Source organism: Podarcis raffonei, chromosome 3 (genome assembly GCF_027172205.1).
Source record: "Podarcis raffonei isolate rPodRaf1 chromosome 3, rPodRaf1.pri, whole genome shotgun sequence".
NCBI lineage: Eukaryota > Metazoa > Chordata > Lepidosauria > Squamata > Lacertidae > Podarcis > Podarcis raffonei.
Genome location: NC_070604.1, coordinates 123,881,189 through 123,893,630, shown reverse-complemented (window position 1 = coordinate 123,893,630; position 12,442 = coordinate 123,881,189). Strand labels below are relative to the sequence as shown.

The window sequence follows — 12,442 nt, the reverse complement described above, 5'->3', positions numbered from 1 at the left end:
TCTGCATGCAAAGCAGACGCTCTCCCACTGCTCAACAAGCTGGCCTTTGTTGGGGAGGTCAAGAGCTCCTTTGCTTGTCCACAGACGGAACAGGTCTTGTGCATGAAGCCAGAAAATTTCTAGCCTCCCCGTCCTGAAGATTCACTGTGGACTAAATGCAAATGCACTAACAGAAACACAGTCAGGTTGCTTTAAGTAACGTCCCCCTCCCCCAATCTCAGTTGGTGAAAGTGGCGCCAGATAAACAGAATTTAGCCAGCTCCCAGAAGGTGTTCAGGGTCTGGTTTGGGTGGGTCTGCAGGAGCCAGGGATGCACCAGCTGCAGCGCCAGCCATTACTCCCTGCACTGCTAGGATGTGCGGACTCCCACGGGTGAGAACAGGAAATTTATTTATTTGGATTATTCTTTAAATCTGCCATCCACCTTTCTGCCAAATGGTGCTTACAGGAGGAGTGCAATGGGACAGAAAGGGTGTGGTGGTCTTTGGAGGGTGCTGGGATCCCGATTTGCCAGCCAGCGCCAGCTCTTGGAAACCATTCTCCCAAAACTGGAGAAGGCCGTGCAGATGCTGGCCTCCCCAGAAGCCGTGATGTGCAGAAGATGCAGCCAGAGAAAGTGGGCCTCTCTGAAGCGATGGCTCAGCTCTAGCTGTAGACACAGGCATTCACTCCAAACACAGGGAAGGAGGCACTAGACTCCAAGCCAACCAAGAAAAATATTTCACATCCCTTGGCAGAGCATCACATTTCTAAGCCCCGGGGATTTCCCCCAGAGCTTCACTCTGATACTGCAAAGGCAAACGAAGGAACAGAAACCTGATCACAGGTTTAGCCCGACCCAGAACAGCAAACCAGGCAGGGAAGCACAAGCTCCTGAGAGCTCAGGTGTGGGGTCCCTGCATGTATGAAAAGCTGAACAGTCTGGAACAGAAGTCCCATCCGATGTCAAGACAGGCTCCAGAATTATGGAGAAAATACTCTCTATTTACTTTCTCCATGCCATGCATACCTGACAGACCTCTATTATGTCACGTCTCCCCACCTATACCTCCCCCCCCAAAAAAAAACTAAAAATTCCCGAGCATTGCAACCTCTCCTCACAGGGGATTTGATCCAGCCCCTTGAACAGTCAATAGCCCTTTCCTGCACCTTTATCAGCTCAATACCTTTTTTGAAGTGCTGCAAGCAGAACAAGGGACAGCATTTTAAGAGTGGCTGCACTGCAGATTTCACAGAATCATAGAGTTGGAAGGGATCCCGAGGATCATCTAGCCCCACCCCCTGCAACTGCCCCTTGTATAAAGGAAGGTTCCGCCTCAATCTAGAGGCAACTGGGAACAGTGTTCGAAGCTCCCCTTGTTCTAGGCGCATTTTGCAACAGGGAATTTCATTAGCACGAACAGTTTCTGAGCTCTGGGCACAGTCCTGCGCCTAAGATTTCAGATTAAAACTGCAGAGTGGGGGGAAAGGAGGACCTTTTTCTGCCTCCCCACTTCCAGCTACTCTCTGAAGATTTAAGATTATTTGGGGAGTGGGCAGGGGAAGGGCTAGACCATGTGAAAAATGAACCTAAGATTTTAGCTGCAGTTCATTCATTTTCAGCTTTGTATTCTTGTTATAGAAAAAGCATGCCTAGGCAGTCCGCTGTTGTGCCCCTAACCTAGGCTTAAGGTGCCCTTTAGCTCCTAGATTCCATGTCTCAGTTTCTAACACTGACTGTGAACTCTGCAGTGCTGCTCACTCCAGAGCCTGGCCTCTCTTGTGCTATGAGCCAGACCTCTGGCTCTTGGTGAGAGAAGTCCCCAAACTCTGCAGAAACGCCATCCTGCGCCATCCCTTCCTTGCCAACAGCATCCCATCTGGAGCATCAACATGAATGCCTCTCTCCACCAGCCTTCATGTGATACCCTTCAGAGGAAGCATATGGTCAGGGAGCACTTTGTTGTGCCCATGTAGTAAAGCCTGCTGTCACAAGATTGTGCCAAGTTCACGTGGCGATGGCAGGGCCTGGCACACCCAGACAACACCACGCGAGAGGAGGAGGAGGAGCTGAGAAAGCCCCAACAACAAAGCCCCGCAGCAGGACGTGTGCTGGACTCCACTCCAGGGGTGGGTTGCCCTAGCCAAAGACTTCACTAACAGCAGAGCGACCAGGAAGGCAGACAACTATGCCTGCTTCCCGACTCCAGAGAACTCTTTCATTAATGTTTTGGAGCTGCTGAAAGGCTCCCCCACTGACTGCTGGGAATTCATGAAAGTAAAAACACCACTCGCACCCACACGCCAGAAGATTGCAGCGGGGGGGGAGGGAGAGTCAAACGCAGATTCCCTTCCCATACTCTGACGAAATGCCCACCCTGATCCATCAGACAGGGCTGTGGGGAAGGGGCACACAAAGACCAAATAGGAGGCTATATAAATAACTATCGCTGGAGTAACCATGGAGAGCAGGAATTCCACCCAAGCCACGCAGCTGTCTTTGGGGCCTCTGAGCCAGACCGCAGAGCTCTGAGGTAAGCAACAACCGGCGACATTTCTCGGCTTGCATATATCCTCCCTTCAAGGAGCGCAAGCGACACCCATCGTCCCAACACCCACAGACTTTGGCACCTGCATTTCTCTGCCACCCAGAGCCCCACGTGGAAGCACTGCTGAAGATCAGCACCAGAGACGTGGACTGTAGCGATGGTGCCTGCCACAAACAGAGGAGTGGTGGGCAGGCCCAGTTTGCAAGCAAGTGGCAAGCCCTTTTCAAATAAAGCAGAATTAAACAAGGCCGCTGCTGCAGCAGGCGGGCGTCTCCACTACAAGGCAAAACAATCCCTGCTCTTGCCAAAGCGCCATTAGAAGCAACACCTCGCCACCTTTTCACTTTCTATAATCCCGGCAATTAACAAGGGACCCTACCTGGGCGATAACTCAGAAATATGCGCAGGCAAGGCCAGCAGACTTCAGCTGTGGCAGTTGTATATCGGAGGGCCCTGAGCAGGAAGACTCCCTTTACACGAGTGGAGGTGGGGGGGGTCAGCTTTCCATCAGCACCAGGACAGGTATTTCTGAGCCGGCACCTTTCTCCAAACCCTTTGCAGCTGCCTGTCCCAAATTAAGTTTCATGCACACAGACCCACCACAACCCCACCTGCCGAGGCTCCTGCCGCAGCCTGAACTGGGAAAATCCTCGGATCACTGTGGCTGACATGGCTCCCAGGCAAGAGAAACCAGGAGGTCTTCCCTGCAACCCCAGATATACCCATTTAGCAGCACTTTTGGGGGGGGGGCAAGAATGGTGATAACTAGTTGGGGCCAGCTTCAGATTTCAAGGGTGGCTGGGCAAGAGGTTGTTGCAGGGCCAGGCTGTGCTGACACAGCTCCAGCAAAATTAACAGAGGGCCTGACCCACTTATCCAAGCAACACCTCTGCCCCAGGCCTGGGCACAGTGAGCGGCAGTGACACAGCATGCCAGCGGCGGCCACACCACCCCCAGCTGGGCAGCTCCCCCGCCCCCAGCTCCCCTCTCAGCTCACACACTTAACCAGAGCCTTCTAACTCCCAGCCCATAATAAAGCAGTAGGCCCTGGGGGGGGGGTCTCTGCCCATCCCCTTCAGATATGCTGAGTTATTTCAAGTATTTAAAAGCATTTTTGAACGTAGAGAGGGATATGAGGACCAGAGGCAAGGATCTGCCGAAGCAGCTGTCTGGGAAGCTCATGGAATTTCTTTCCTTGGAAATTTTCAAGGCATCCACCAGCAGCTGTTTGTCAGATCTGCAAAAATCCCAGGCTGCCCAGAAATCTGAAGTTTAGCTTCAGAAATCTGTGCAAGGAGGGAGACCACAAATCTCACACTCCCCCACAGTGAGGAGGCTGGAATCAAGAGCAGCCACCACTGGGTTCCCGTCTCCTCCTTCCAGCTCCTCCTGCATTCCCTTGGAATCTTATCTCTCGGCCAATCCTCTCCAGAAGCCCCTGCTCTGCTGAGTCTCTCCTTTCTCTCAAGATGTTGGCAAGGTCAGTGCGAATGCAGAACATGCCTTTTTTTGCATCTGTAGCAACAACTCCCGTCCTGCACACTTCATCTCAATTTCCTTGTTCCCTGCTATCAGGCTAGACTGGGCTAAGTCAAGAGGAAGGGGCACAACACTCGACCCATCGGAAGAGCAGCCGGTCATCCCTGCACATTCCCAGCCACCCTGAATGATGCGCCTGCTGAGTGAACCTGCATCAGCAGAGAGGCAGTCAGACTCCTTGAGAGAAACGCCGTCTCAGGCACAAGCAGCAGATATTCTGTCTGACAGGTTCATAAATACGAGCACCATCCAGGCACAAAAGCCATCAAGGTGAAGTTTGAGGCTGGCTGGGCAGAGCATCTTTCCAGCAAGGGAACAGTTTCCTCCAAGACCTAGGAGAGCAGATGAGGCTCCCTTTCTCTCATGGCGACACAAGAAGAGGCAGCTGGAAGAGGCCAACGGGGCCGTCCAGGCCAGGAGCCTCTTCTCACAGCAGCAAGGCACTTCGGCACAATGGAGGCAGCTGCTTGCACCAAATCAAGGGACAGACGGAAACCAGGAAAGCTAAGGGAGCTCTCACATCACTCCAAACGCAGCTTTTCAGCAACTGCCTGTTCACACATTCAGTTGGGGCAGTCCACACTTCTCAGACACAGGCATCTGCATGGCATTTTGACACTCCAGCCCTAAAACAATGCCGTTCAAATGGCATCTGCAAGGTGGCCCAAAACCCCACAGGGCCTCCCTCTTTTCTGACACTAGAGCGCCACAGAAACAACTCCAGGGCCGCCCTCGTTCCCAGTTTGGTGCCTTCCACACTTTGCTGACTCCAGCTGCCTTCATCTCTGGCCACAGGCCACACCGCCTGGGTTTAGACAGGGGTTGCTGGACAAAGTATCTGAAGGGCCCCAGGGCTGGGTGGGGCATGCAGAGACTCCACCGGGTGCTCCCTGTGGAAAGAAGCACCTGGATCGTGGCACAAGAGGAGCGGACGCCAGGAAGAAGGGCAAGGATGAGCCGCCGAGGCTTGAGAAGGGAGCGCCAACAGCACAACTGCTGACAGCCAAGGCAGCCAGACGGGAGGGGAGAGCAATGGGGTCAGGAGGGGAGGCAGCATCTGCTGGCCGACCCAAAGGGCTTTGATAGCGAGCGCAGCCACACCTTGCCTTGCCCTCTGCCGCAGGGGCAGAGCCTTCAAAGGAGGCCTGCTGGGCCCCAAGGCAGGGCTCATTCGTAAGCAGCAGCAGCAGCAGCAGTCTGGTCCGAGGAGTCTCAGCAGCTGAAAAAAGAACGCCGCAACACTGCCAGGCTGCCCAGCTGGCCACCGCAAAAGGGGCAAGCGGAAGGCAATGCCCACAAGCGGCTCAGAGCAAAAATGGTCCTCCAGCCACACCCTCTCCAGATATGCCAGGGATTCCCACAGAGTGTGCGGAGGCCTCTCCGCTGGCATCCCATCAGTCAACGGAGCAGCAGTGATGGGCAAGGATGTTTTGCAGAGAGCAAACCAACCGCGAACCGCCCTGACCGTGGGGTCCAGGATCTGCCCACTTACTTAAGCACAGGCTGAATATTCTGGTATGTCCCAGTCCCGGGATGAAAGCGTCCCATTAAAAGCTTGCAGCTCCTTTTTTTGCACTTTGCCAACTCTTAAGAGCGTTTTGCAAGTGCCCAGCACCACTTCTTGCCCTAAGAGAGCAGGATGTGGGCAGGGGGTGCATGTGGAGCTGGCTTGTGTGAGAGCAGAATCTGTGGAGGCTGAGAGCTGGAGTGGGAATCTGGAGGGCAAAGAGCAGAACCTGCTTTTCGGGTCGGATCCTGCTTGCCGGTTTCCCCCCAGCAACTCCTGGGCCCCTGCCAGACCTGGGTGCTGCCGGGAGGCCTCCTGGGCCGGGTCCTTCTTGTCTTCGGCCCTGGACCTTCTCCCCGCAGGAAGGGGGGGGGGCTGCCCGGAGCCCAGCAGCCCCATCGGGGCTTCAGGTGCGCGGCGGGGCCCCGCCTTCCTCCCTGCGGGGGCGCCTTCTCCCTCCCCCCCCCCGTCGAGGCAGGAGCCATTTTGCGGCAGCGGCGGCACGCGCGCGCACACGTGTCCCGGCCAGAGACCCGGAGGGGAGGACGAGGCCGAGAGACGCGCCACGACACCCCCCCTCAGGAGGCCCACGGGGGAGGGAGGGAGGGCGAGGATACGGGGGGTCCCCTCTCTGCCCCCCCCCGACGGGACCCCCGCCTGCTCCGGGATGGGGCGATGAGGGCGGCCAAGACACCCCCGCCCCCCAAGAGAAAGGGACAGGGGGGTCCCTAAGCGGGGGGGGTCGCCCCCGGAGGAGCCCCAGACGCCCCCTCCCCACCCGCCGGACTCCCGAGTCACGGCGGCCCGCGGCGCGCAGACCAGCCCCTCCCCGACCCCCCCGGAGCCCCGCCGCCCCCCCTCCCCGGGGGCCCCCTTTCTCGCGGCCCCCCATTTTGCGAGGGGGGGTCCCCGGCCCCCCCCCCACGGCCCTGGCCCCACTCACGGCGGTGCCGGCGCGGCAAGGGCGGCTGGCTGGCTCCGTCCTCCGCCGCCTCCTCCTCCTCCTCACGGACCGGGCCGGCTCTGCTGGGGGGCCGGGAGGAGGGTCCTCTCGCGCATGCGCCGCCCCCGAGCAGCGGCCGGACGACGGCGCTCGCCACCTGGCTCCGCCCTCCGCGCTGCCATGGCAACCGCGGACGGAGGGCGGGGCGAGAGAGAGAGAGGCTTTTCCTCCCGCCTCGCAGGCCCCGCCCACGCGCCCCTCTGCGCACGCGCCGGAGCATCCCTGTCTCTCCGGAGAGAGGAAGAGGCTCCCCGAGCATGTGCAGAGGCCCGCAGCCAATCTCCGGCCAGGAGGAGGAAGGCATGAGGAGGGGCAGGATCGGGCCCCAAGGGACCGCCCGGCTCGGCAGGGCTCCTCCGACAGGGGCCGGCCAGGGGAAAGCGGAGCCCCCTCTGACTTCCTCGCGCAGCGCAGAGTTTAGCTGTGGAACTCCCGCCCACAGGATCCTGGGCGCTGGTTTCCAAAAGGCAATTCTTCTCTCGGTTGCCTCGCACCAGAGGCTGCTTACACGTCCGCAGTGGCCTTGCATTGCCCCACAAGCCCTTAGGAGGGAGGGGCTGGGTGTCTCCTGGCCAGAGGGGGGTCCCCACTAGGAGGCACATATAAGCCAGCCTCTGGCATTGGCCCACTTTGGCAGCCTTCTGCTTCTTCTTTGGCAATCCCTCATAGCCGAGGAAGATGGTCTTCCATGAACACAGTCTTAACAATGAGTCCGTAAGTGACTGTGGAGGCCAATTCTGGATCCACACGTTCTTCCACAGTGGGGACATTGGTTTCCGGGCAGGAGTTCATCCCGGTGAGGGTTAGCCAAGCAAGCTTCATTATTATTATTATTAGAATTAGAATTTATATACCACCCTATACCCAGAGGTTATAGCACATTTCTCCCTTGCATCCTGAGTTCAAGTGTCTTCAAAGCCCACAACACCTTTGGGAAAGGCTGTTCTCCGACTGGAGTGTTCGCAGGCCAGTGTTTTCCAGTTGTCTAGGTTTATACTACATTTTTTTAGATTGGCCTTGAGAGAGTTTAAACCTCTTTTGTTGGCCACCAGCATTACGCTTTCCATTTTTAAGTTCCAAATAGAGTAGTTGCTTTGGAAGACGATCATCAGGCATCCACACAACATGACCAGTCCAACGAAATTGATGTTGAAGAATCATTGCTTCGACACTGGTGATCTTTGCTTCTTCCAGGACACTGGCATTAGTTTGCCAAGTGATGTGTACATTTTTTCTGAGACACCATTGATGGAATCTTTTGAAGTGTTGGAGATGGTGTTTATAAGTGGTCCATGTTTCACAAACAGACAGTAAGGTTGGTAGTACAATAGCTTTGCAAACAGGCATTTTGGTTTCCCTGCAAATGTCCCAGTCCTCAAAAACTCTGCACTTCAATCAGGAGAAAGCCGCACTTGCAGTGCTCAGGCGATGCTGGATTTCAGCATCAATGTCGGCCCTTGTGGAAAAATAACTGCCCAGGTGGTTGACATTTTCCAACATTACACCATTGAGTTGGATTTGTGGCACAGCAGAGGGGTTGTTGAGCGATAAGCAAAGCTTTTCATAAGCTTCTGCAAAGATATTTAGGAGGCTTTGGAGGTCATTCTCTGAGTGTGCACACACTACGTTGTCATCAGCATCTATGACGGAAGTTACGGAAACCTTACTCTTTGCTTTCTGCCTGCTCTGTTTAAAGAGCTTTCCATCTGTTCAATATATGATTTCTACTCTTGTGGGGTTCTACTCTTTGACAACATGTAGGATCATGGCAATGAAAATAATGAAAAGAGTTGGGGCAATAACACAACCCTTTTTAACACCTGATCCCACTGTGAATGGTTCACTTTGAAAGCCATTGTTGCTGTCATATTATCATGGAGGAACCAAAGGATGTTCACAAATTTATCTGGGCAGCCGATTTTCAGAAGGACAGTCCACAGGGCATTACGATTTACAGTGTTGAAAGCCTTAGGTCAATAAACGCCATATACAGGGGTTGGTTTTGCTCTCTGCATTTTTATTGAAGCTGTCAAGCGGTGAAAATCATGTCCACTGTCCTCCTAGAAGTCTAAAACCATTTTGGGGAGCCTCAGATACGGTTAGGAAACTGTTTGCTAAAATCCTTGCAAGTATTTTGCCGGCTGCAGCTAATAGAGAGATGCCTCAATAGTTTCCGCAATCTGCTCTGTCACCTTTTTTAAAGGGATTGATAATTTTGGCATCCCTAAAGTCTGCTGGGATCTCTCTCCCAGATTTTTTTTGATGAGCTTGTGAAGTTGTTGTGTTCTGCCCACTTTGAAGATGCTGGTAATGTTCTTTCAGGAGATGCTGGTAATGTTCTTTCCAGATCAGTGCAATAGCTTCTTTATCTTTTAGAAGTGTGGTACCGTCTGCTGAGTGTAGGGGGCATATGCCATGATTTATTGGCCCATAGATGGTCTTTGTGGCTTTAAAGAAACTCAGTGCATCATGAGTGTCAGCTAAGTGCTGGATCTCTGGAGCTTTCTTTATCCACCAGATGTTCTTTAGTTCTCTGGTTCTTCTTTGAACCTCAGCCTTAGCGTTGGCATAGGTTTTTTTCTTAGTGGCACAGTTTCTGTCTCTTTGCCAGATCTGAAATGCCTTCCTTTTCTTGTCAATAATGTGTTCAATCTCACTGTCATTCTCATCAAACCAGTCCTGGTGTTTCTTGGTTTGGTATCCAATAGTTTGTTCGCAGGCTGCAATAATGGATGTTTTTAGCTTGATCCAGTGTTCCTCGATTTTATCAGGGAACTCCAAAAGCAGATGGTCCTTAAGAGTTGTTTTGAAGCAATCCCGCTTAATAGGATCTTGAAGGGCTTGAGTGTTCATTTTGCGCCTTGGTTTCCTTCCTTGAAGCCTGCGTTGAGGTATAATCTTAATAGCCATCGTGGAGCGTATTAGTCGGTGATCTGTCCAGCAGTCGTTGGCACTCGTCATAGCTCTGGTAAGGAGCACATCACGGCGATCTTCAGCTTGGACCATTACATCGTCTAAGAGGTGCCAATGGTTCGACTGAGGATGCCTCCGTGAAGTTTTTAATTTACTTTTTTGTCGAAAGAGTGTGTTGGTGATAACAAGGTTGTGCGCTGCACATATTGTAAGTAAATAAGATTCCATTCTGGGTGTCTCCTGGGCTGAGCGTGAAGTCGGAGGGGTGTCCCCGCTAGGAGGCCCAGCTAAGCCAGCCTCTGGCCTTGGCCCACATTGGCAGCCAAGCGATGCACTGGCTGCCTCTGCAATTCAGGGAGCAGGACAGCAGCCAGCAAGACCCACAAGGAGACCCAGCAGCCCCACGGCCTCCCTCTTACCACCAAGAGACCTGCCCTTGCCCAAGCCAAGTTCCAGCAGGACTGCCTTCCAGGGGGTTGGACCAGATGACCCTTGGGTGCCCCCCCCACTCTACAAGTCTAGGATTCTAAGCAGGTGCAGGCTGCCTGTTTCTGGCTTGAGCTTTGGGATTTGTGCTACATTCATCCTGCAAGGAAAGGCAGATGAGTCGAGCGCTAACTTTGCCTCTTCCATCCCAGCCTCCAAAACCTGACCCCCCAAGGGCCTTTAGGGATGCCAGCAAAGCAGCAGCGCATGACCCAAGAGGGGAGGGTGCGGCCATGTGCAAGAGGCAGCTGGCATGCCCAGGGCGGCTGGTTGCGGGGCAGGAGGTCTGCATGTGGCTTCTCAGCTGGAGGAGGCCTGAGCATGTCGCATGCCTGCTCTTAAAAAGCCTTTTCCTCAAAGCACATAAACCAAAAGGAGCAAGTCAGAAGTGGTATAAATCCATCTCATCCTTCAAGGTGTGAATTGCAAAGACCTTATACAAGCCACAGCAGGCCAGGCAGGTGAGAGCTCAAGCTCCAGGGCATAAAAGACGGAGATAAACAAAAACCAAGGCTGTCCGGATCAGTCAGCTGGTGAGGGATTAAAAACATGTTAGCAGACCCAATTAGCTGTGCAAGACAGGATGGAAGAATCATAGAATCATAGAGTTGGAAGAGACCACAAGGGCCATCGAGTCCAACCCCCTGCCAAGCAGGAAACACCATCAGAGCACTCCTGACATAATAGAATCAGGGATGAGGAAGGGATGAGGCCAAGTGACGAAGGGTAGCAGCATGGAGGGTACCTGTTTTTATCTTGTGAACCGCACAGGGATCTTGGGATGAAGGCTGGTATATAAATCAAATAAATATTTTTCTAAAAAAGAAAATAGCATTGGCGGACTTCTGGATTTGTTCAACCGCGGAACTCCCACAGGAGGCAACCACCAACCTAGATGGCTTTAAAATAGGGTGAGACAATACTAGAAACCCCAGGAGGGGAGACGAGTCTTGAGTTTGAATTCTGCCTGCAGGTTTCCCACAGGCATCTGCTTGGCTGCTGTGAGAAGAGGATGCTGTGCTTGATTGGCCCCCTTTGGCCGGATCCAGCAGGGCTACTTTCACTTTCTTCTGCATGTCCCGGGCTCAGCAGCAGAGCTAGTCATGGGCTGACTCTCGGAGAGTCGCACTCCAGCTGTAGCGCACAGGGCTCCTCGGAAGCCTCTGCCCCATTGCAAGGGGTCCAGAACCACAACCAGAGCCCTGCAGCAGCTGGATTTGGGCCAGAGGGGTCCCATTGCGTCCAGCATCTGGTTCTCACAGCAGCCGACCCGATGGGAAGCCCACAGGGAGGTCCAGAGGGCACAGGCAGCCACTCCCCCTTTTGGGATTCCCAGCAGCCCCCTTCATGACGCGAGGGAGAGCACAGGCATCATGGCCAGCAGCCATCCAGAGCCTTTGGGTCCTGCATGGATTTGTCTGCAAGATTAAAGGCATCCTAGTTCAACAAAGATCCGTATAGTTCAAGCTCTGGTTTTCCCAGTAGAGATGTATGGAAGTGAGAGCTGGACCATCAAGAAGGCTGATTGCTGAAGAATGGATGCTTTTGAATTCTGGTGCTGGAGGAGACTCTTGAGAGTCCCATGGACTGCAAGAAGATCCAACCTCTCCATTCTGAAGGAAATCAGCCCTGAGTGCTCACTGGAAGGACGAAGAGTCACGAAGAGTCGGACACCACTAAACGACTAAACAACAACAAGTTCAACAGTGCCCATCACAGCCACCCTCCCATATTTTATGTGCTGAAGGAAGAAGAGGTGAAATGATGGAGAGAGCAGGAGAAGCCCTTTCCTTGTCCTGAATTCAGTGTCACCTGGCCAAATGAACTCAAAAATTGGTCCTTTGTTCCGTGACATTTTTTTGCTGTTCCTGATACAGGCAAATTCTGCGCTCACCTGCCCTTTTCCAGGAGGGAATCCGAGTCTCCAACCACGGAAGCTGACTCCCCTTCACAGGGATCTGCTTGGATCCCCTTGTGCTGGATTCAAGTCAGTGCTGCCTCCCTCTGGGCAGAACTGGGGCTCAGAACAAGGAGCCTGAAGTAGCCATGCCTGACCCCTTGGCAGTCCAGCAGGTATCCCATCAGGGAAGTCACCCAGTCCAGTCCTGCCCCTTTCACCTGCCGCTGTCCCCCCACTCCCGGGCACTGCTGGGCAGGGGCAAGAGGTGGCAAGGGGAGGGGTCAAAGGCAGAGGCGGGGGGGGGGGTTGTGCTGCCTTCCCCTCCAGCTCTCATTGCCAAGCAAGTCTGCAAAGTGGACACTGGAAATCCCTGACAAATTGCCCCCCCCCCAAAAAAAGCTAGTAGAAAGCTTATGCAAAGCAGAACAACATGCAATGGAATGCTAGTACTGTAGTAAATAATAATAATAATAATAATAATAATAATAATATTCCCCCACCCATTTCGCTGGGTTGCTGCAGCCACTCTTTCCCCATAAAAATGACCCACCAGCATTAACCGGAGG

At 53.8% G+C, this 12,442-nt stretch overlaps 1 protein-coding gene across 3 annotated transcripts in view; it reads right to left on the bottom strand.

The window, feature by feature from the left end:
- Positions 1–12,442, bottom strand: part of MAPRE3 (microtubule associated protein RP/EB family member 3) — a 73,137-nt gene that overhangs the window by 22,897 nt on the left and 37,798 nt on the right. The window contains exon 2 of one of the 3 annotated variants that reach the window (XM_053383886.1): positions 6,518–6,581. The exons of the other annotated variants lie outside the window; for them this stretch is intronic. The gene's annotated coding sequence lies outside the window, so the exon portion shown is untranslated. The remainder of the gene's footprint in view (positions 1–6,517; positions 6,582–12,442) is intronic. 3 annotated transcript variants of the gene reach the window in all.